The sequence below is a fragment of the Nyctereutes procyonoides genome, unplaced genomic scaffold, assembly GCF_905146905.1.
Source record: "Nyctereutes procyonoides isolate TBG_1078 unplaced genomic scaffold, NYPRO_anot_genome, whole genome shotgun sequence".
Taxonomy (NCBI): domain Eukaryota; kingdom Metazoa; phylum Chordata; class Mammalia; order Carnivora; family Canidae; genus Nyctereutes; species Nyctereutes procyonoides.
In genome coordinates, this window is record NW_026575030.1 from 20,016,628 (window position 1) to 20,023,585 (window position 6,958).

Here is a 6,958-nt window from a genome sequence, read left to right on the forward strand (position 1 = left end):
CTGTGTCCCACGCGTCTCCCAAGCCCAGAGAATAAAACACCTGCGGGAGCTCCGGGCTCTCCAACTCGCATGGGCCTCCTTCAGGTCCTCTGGGGACACGTCTGCGTCCCCCTTGAATGGGCAGTGACCCGACTTTCAAGACAGAGATCTGGGTTCCGATCTGGATCCTGAAACATAAGGCTGTGGGACTTGAGCAGGTCACTTATGTGCTGAAAACATCGGTTTTTGTCTCCTATTAAAAAAAATGGAAAGTGGGCCACCTGGGTGGCTCAGTAGGTGAGCATCTATCTGCCTTTGGCTCAGGTCGTGACCCCGGGGTTGCGGGATCAAATCCCCGTAGGGCTCCCTGCGTGGAACCTGCGTCTCTCTCGACCTGGGTCTCTCTCTCTGTCTCATGAATGGATAAATGAAATCTTAAAAAAAGTAAAATGAAGAGCATCAAAGCGCGTAAGGCAAGAAATCTTGTAGGTAAAGCACATGGCAGGTGCCCAGAGGCCCGAGGCCCAACATGCCCGAGGCCCTGAGCCCGCGGCCTCCTTCCAACCCTGCCCTTTGTCCCCAGCGGGGCGCCTGACACAGGGACCGAGGCGCGGACTTGGAGGAGGGACCGAGACCAGGGTGGGGGGCCCAGGACCGCGCACCGCAGCGCAGGCCCGGCCCTCGGGCTCGACTATGGGTCATGACCCAGTGGACAAGATGCTGCGGTGGCCCAGGCGCCACTGTCCACAGCGGCGGCTGCTAAGGGCGGGGGAGGCAGGGCCTGTGCAGCCCAGGCACGGAGGGGCCCGGTATGTCCTGGCCGCCGGCGGGGCCCTGGGAAGGGCCTGGATCACCCTGCGGCCCCTAGGGACAGCAGCCAACCCAGGTCGTGGGAACCAGGGCCCACAGTCGGTCTGGGCAGGAGGTCCTGAGAGCACAGCAGGTCCTCCTGAGCCCCCAGGGGCAGCTGCCGGCCCTCGGCCCTCCTTGTCCTCCTCCTCCTCCTCCGTCCTCCTGCTCCTCCTGCCATGGCTCCTTTCCTCCCTCAACACCTGCAGCTCTAGGTCCCACCAGCTGAGAAGCCGCAGGAGCTTCTGTCTGGTTGAAGCAGCAGAGGATCCCAACGAGGTTCCTTTGCTGTCTGTTATGGACTGAATGCTTTCTTTTCTTTCTTTTTTTTTTTTTTAAAGATTTTTTAAATGTATTCATGAGAGACACAGACAGGCATATAGACACAGGCCCAGGGAGAAGCAGGCTCCATGTGGGGAGACTGATGTGGGGCTCGATCCCAGGACCCCGCAGTAACGCCCTGGGTGGAAGGCAGATGCTCAACGAGGAGGACTGAATGTGTTCTACCAAAACTCCTGTCTTGTAACCTTAACCCCCTCCTCAAGTGTCGGTACCAGGAGGTGGGGGCCTTTGGGAGGTGATTAGGATTAGAGGAGTCTCGAGGGTGGGGCCCTGGGGATGGCATTGGTGCCCTTCAGAGTCAGGGGAGGGCTCGCTCCCTCTCTCTGCTCTGGCCTGGCTGCCCTACAACAGGAAGTTCGAAATCTGCAACCCAAAGACGGGCCTCCCCAGAAAACAGCTGTGCTGGCGCCCTGATCTCAGACTTCCAGCCTCCAGAACTGTGAGAAATACATTACTGTCATTCCTAAATTGCCCTGTTGTGGTATTTTGTCATCATCGCCCCATCTGACTAAGATGCTGTCCTTTCCCTAAAATCTTTCCTCAGTGTACCCCATCACCAAACTCCCCTCCAGACTGTGACCTTCAATTCACTGCAGTACGGGTGAAAATTAAACTATGGGGTCTTCGGAAAGGAATCCAGTGAAGTATGTAAGCATAATGTCCACCAGAGGGGGAGCAACGTATTAACAATGCAATTACCCTCGTTTTTAATGCTCCTAATGAGCAGCTGGTGAGGGGTTGGATGACCAAGATCGGCCACTCAGAGAGCAAATCACTGAACTGCCTTTCCTCTGAATTTCCAACTCATCCTCCTTTTCTCTCTCTCTCTCTCTCTCTCTGTCTCTCTCAAGGGAACAGAAGCTTCAGCAAGAGGCACGCTGTCTTTTTTTCAAGATCCAGAAGACCTGAGCTTTTTGCTCTTGCCCTTGACGCAGCAGACCAGCTCCTGCTGAGATGCAGCCCCGCCGTCCAGGCCCAGAGGAGTCTGGCAGCAAGAAGCGGGCCCTCTCCCTGCCTTTCAGCCTCCTTCGTCTTCCCTTGTTCTTGGATCCTTAGGAGAAACCCGGTACATCCAAGCAGTGGTATCCAGGACGCCCCTACTCACTACACCACGCCCTTGCCACACCCCTGCCACGGCTCCCGGCCTGTTGTTACAACAAACCACCAAGCTCAGCATCCAAGTTGTCTCCAGAGAGAAACAGCAGAATCGGTAGAGGGAAAACTCAGCAGGTGTATTATTAGTATCCTCGGGCTGCTAGAGCAAAATGCCCCACACCAGGGGCCTGTGACAACACAAATATATCAGCTCACTCTCTGGAGGCTAAAAGTCTGAACCCAGGTGTGGGGAGAATGGTTCCTTCTGGGAGCCGTGAGGGAGGAATCTGTCCTGTGCCTCTTTCCTAACGGCTGGGGCCTGGCTGGCGATCTCTGGCATTCCTTGGCGCCTACTGCAGCACACCAGTCTCTGCCTTCCTCTCCACATGGTGCTCTCCCCATGTATTCGTCTAGGTTCAAATATCTATCTATCTATCTATCTATCTATCTATCTATCTATCTATTTATTTATTTATGAGACAGAGAGAAAGCATGAGCAAGAGGGGCAGAGGGAGAGAGAGAGAGACTCTCAAGCAGATTCCACACAGAGCACAGAGCCCAACACCAGGCTTGATCCCATGACCCCAAGACTATGACCCAAGCCAAAACCGAGAGTTGGATGCCCAACTGACTGTGCCACCCAGGCACCCCAAGGACACTGACCTCTTTTAAATGACTCATAAATGTAGCTCATTAGGGGCCATAGAAGGACCAACAGAAGAGATTAGATGCCGTCAGTACTAGCTCTGGCCCTGCCAGGGACTTGCTCTCAGCACATGGTTAGTTGTTTTTTTGTTTTTATTTTTGCTTTTCTGTACATATTTTCCTGGTCATAAAACAGATTTTGCCTCTACTCTCAGGCTCCTCAAAAGTCAGTCCTGAATGGCGATCTCCTAGTTCAAGGGAAGATTTCCTGGGAACTTAAAATGAAACGAATACTGATGCCCAAGTGCATCCCCCATGCCATCTAATTTCATTTGCCTGGGTATCCTACTTTTTAAAAGCTCCCCAGGGGGCATCTGGGTGGCTCAGTTGGTTAAACGTCTGCTTTGGGTCAGGTTATGATCCTGGGGTCCTGGGTTCAAGCCTCATATCTGGCTCCATGCTCAGCCAGAGGTCTGCTTCTCCTCCCTCTGCCTGCTGCTCCCCCTGCTGGTGCTCTCTCTGTATCAAATAAACAAATATTTTTACAAATAAATAAAAATAAAAACTTCCCAGGTATACAGTCTCTTGATTGTGATGAATGTATAGAGATGTCAAAACTTAATCAGATTGTATGCTTTAGGGGGGTGGCTCAGTGGTTGAGCATCTAACTTTGGCTCAGAGTGTGATCCCCAAGTCCCGGGATCGAGTCCCACATCGGGTTCCCTGCGAGGAGCCTGCTTCTCCCTCTGCCTGTGTCTCTGCCTCTCTCTGTGTCTCTCATGAATAAATAAATATTTTTTTAAAAAAAGATCGTAAAAAAAAGATTGTACACTCTAATATGTATAGCCTATTATATGTCAATTATATTTCAATAAAGCTGTGCAAAAAATTAAAAGCCTTCCAGGTGATTCTAGTGGGCATCTCAAAATGAAAACCATTGACCTGGGACAACCTCTTAAGTTAAACAGATAAAGAAATGGCTGTAGGTGGAAGAAATCTGCTTAGGCCTCCTGTCGTGGGGAGCAGCACTGCCGGGACTTAGAACCTAGGACTCCTGTCATAGGTGTCATTGCACCTATGTCATTGCACTGGTGTCTATTGCACCAGTGTTCTTGCCTGAAAACCAAAATGATAGGAATTTTACAAATTTAAAATGAGGCACTAAAGAATTTGAAGTGCTAGGATTGTTCCTGGAGGCGCAGGGCACACAGAGCTCAACCCACCACAGCCTTTACCTGGTAAGAGTCTCCACCCAGAGGGGCAGCGGCCGTCTTCTCCGTGTACTCGGGGGGCCCCACGCCTCGCTCTGCCCACGGGCTGGCGGGGCCCTGAGGGGCCAGTAGAACCTGCAAGGAAAGCAACGTGTTAGCAGCTCCCACGGGCCATTCAGTGGCTGGTTGGCCGCCTCTTTCCTTAAGTCCAGACTTGGCAGTTCCAACAGCTTTCTGAGTATTTCTACCTCAGAATCAGTGTGTTCAAAACTGAACTCATATAAATAAAAATTAAAAAAAAAAAAGGGATCCCTGGGTGGCGCAGCGGTTTGGCGCCTGCCTTTGGCCCAGGGCGTGATCCTGGAGACCCGGGATTGAATCCCACGTCGGGCTCCCGGTGCATGGAGCCTGCTTCTCCCTCTGCCTGTGTCTCTGCCTCTCTCTCTCTCTCTCTCTGTGTGACTATCATAAATAAATAAAAATTAAAAAAAAAAACTGAACTCATCACCTCCTGCTCCAATCCACTCCTCCTTTTCAATGTCCTAGGAGAGTACCACGAGTCTCCCAAATATTCACACCAAAAAGTCTCATCCTCTACAGCCAAGCGGGTGTCTATCTTCCTGAAGGTCTCTGAAACACACCCTTCCTTTATTTATATCTTTATCTTTGGTCTTAGGTCCTCTTCATTTCCTGCCTAGGCCTCCTGACTTATCTCCCACTTTCCTATCACTGCCTTTTGCGGCTGGAGTAATCATCCAAGAACACAGGTCATGCCGTGCGCCCCCTTAAAAACCTTTAAACAGCTTCCCCATGATAAACAGGATGAAACCCAAGCTCCTTAGGATGGCAGTTATGATCCGGCCCCAAGCGCCCCGTTCCATATCCTCCCGCACCACTCCTCTAGTATGCACTACTTTCATACCTTCTGGATCCACGGACGCCTCTGTATCATGTACATGCTATTCCACAGGCCTGCAACACTGGATCTAGCCCCACTAACTTGCATTCGTCTTCTAAGGCTCAGTCTAAGTATCACACCAGGTTAAGTCAAATATTCCCTCTCCCCCATGCCACACTGTCCTCATACTAACTCCATGAAAACAATTATTCCACTCCTTCATGGTAGTCTATCTCTACACGCTTTCCCACTAGATTGTGAACTTTTATTTTAGATTTTTTAAAAATATTTTATTTATTCATGAGAGACAGAGAGACAGAGACACAGGCAGAGGGAGAAGCAGGCTCCATGCGGGGAGCCCGACGTGGAACTCGATCCCAGGACTCTGGGATCATGCCCTGAGTTGAAGGCAGACACTCAACCACTGAGCCACCCAGGTATCCCAATTTTTTAATTTTTTTTTCAATTTTTTGATTTAAATCAAAAGGGTGGATGCCTCTGGCTGCTCCCCAAATATCCGTGTTATCAGTCTCTGCTACTAATATGACTTTCAGCAAGCAGCCATCTGTCCACGCCCTTTACTGCTCAGGCAGGTTGGTCATTAACTGTATCACTGGCCTGTTGTGGGAGGAGAGAAATCACTGACCACTCTCATTCCAACTTTTAAAGCAGCCTTTCCCTCAAAGGTAAAAGGGACCGACAAAGAGGCACAGATGAAAGACCTTTTAAACACTGTTTGGAAAATGTGAACAGGTTAGCTACACTAAAATAAACAAAGATTTCTGGCCTGTTTCCATTATAATATGCCTCTAATTAGTCTGACTTTGGATATTAGTATTTTAATATATTACTTCAAGGAGCCTTTATCAAGGGATATCTCCTTTGAGACCTCAAAACCCATCCCCATTACTCAATTTTACCCCTTATTTGTTTATAGAGGAAAAAAGCCAACAGAAATGCAATACAATTTGCTAAATATCATAAAGCAGACAAGACTTGATTTCCCTAAACTTTCTTGTATGTTTTCTCATCTAAAGAGAAACAAATTAAAGGACTGTCAACGGGGCAACCTAAAAAGAACTCCCTAAATGAGTCTTACTTCCTAAGTCACTCATCATGAAATCCTATATACACAAGCTAATTAATGACGATCTTCAATTCTGATGAGCTATTTCTTTTAACGAATCATAACCTGAAGAGGATAGAACATGCTCTCAAAAATATTTTAATAACTACATTAAATAAAAAGCAAATCTTTGGGATGCCTGGGTGGCTAAGCGTCTGAGTGTTTGCCTTTGGCTCAGGGCGTGATCCTGGGTCCGGGAATCCAGTCCTGCATTGGGCTCTCTGCATGGAGCCTGCTTCTCCTTCTGCCTGTGTCTCTGCTTCTCTCTCTCATGAAATATATATATATATATATATATATATATATATATATATATATATATATATATAATTTTGTTAAGGCAAATCATTCAGGGGGAGAATCCAAAAAGGAAATTAAGAGGACAATAGACTAGTAAAACTCTCCCTAAACAAAAAGAGAAATTTTACACCTCCTTTTCTTTTTCAGGAAATTAAAACCCTTTGTAAAATTTGAACCTATTAAAAAAGGTTGATAATTTAAGCAACTTTTAGCAACATGATCAACTAATTCTCTCTTAAGCTTTTGGATCACGGGAGCAATTTGTTCAGCCATGCCTGCCTCCAGTAACTCTTGGCAAACAAGATTATCAAACTACTTGGGGTGGAGGTGGCAGGGGAACAGGATCCCAGTGAATTACTATTCCTTGTTCACCTTCCATTCTAAACATGGGAAATGTGGATTCCATTAAAGAAATGCAATTTATACGTAAATTCCATCACATTTAGCTACCCCAGTTTTCCTTTCTGACCAATCCATGTAAAAGTTGTTTTAAATGTAAGCAATCACAGGTGG